Genomic DNA, 774 nt, shown 5'->3' on the forward strand with positions numbered 1-774 from the left:
AGTTACCATTGTTGTGTTTCCTCTGTTGCTGTGGAAACAAGGTAGTTTCCTTTTGGACTTTGTGCTCAGAAACCCCTGTTAAAGCTCATAATTACCAGGGAAGCTCTGTGATTTTTGGAATAATAACCCGCATTGGCAGTTGGTATATATTTCCTGCTGTGAGACCTCTGGTGAAACATCTTAAAGTTAGAGAAAAGTGCCAATACCTGATTTCTTATGCTTTCATTCAATACAATATTTTGTAATAATATTTTCTACTAAAATTTTGATTTTGTGATGGAAGACAGATGAAATATGCTTCATATCGTAATTCAAACAGAAGAAAATGTATATTATTATAACATATAATCCTATAAACAGAAGGTAAACAAAACACAGGTAGGTTACACAGGGTTGTTATCAGGCCAACATCTACATTGATTACATAGTTTTGTCTTTGAGCCTCCTCCCTTAATGCAAACACTGTTTGCATGTCAGAGACAGATACACATATAAATTTTTTTTTTTACATGTGAAGCTCACCCCTATAATAAATATACATATAGACTGATAGAGCACTTCAAATTTAAATATTTCTCACTACTAGTCAGAGGGTGGGGATGTTCTAGGCTCCTCTGTGCAGGGCTGATTCTGTGAAGCATTAACTGTAAATAATGTGTATCCATGCTGGGCCCCATTAGAAAGATGCATGACAGGTTAGACTGAGGCAACCATCACAGCCACAGGGCTCAAGGTTGAGACAAGACTGTGCACAGATATACAGGCAAATTGTAA

The sequence above is a fragment of the Morone saxatilis genome, unplaced genomic scaffold (genome assembly GCF_004916995.1).
Source record: "Morone saxatilis isolate NCDOM2014 unplaced genomic scaffold, NCSU_SB_2.0 Contig2, whole genome shotgun sequence".
NCBI lineage: Eukaryota > Metazoa > Chordata > Actinopteri > Moronidae > Morone > Morone saxatilis.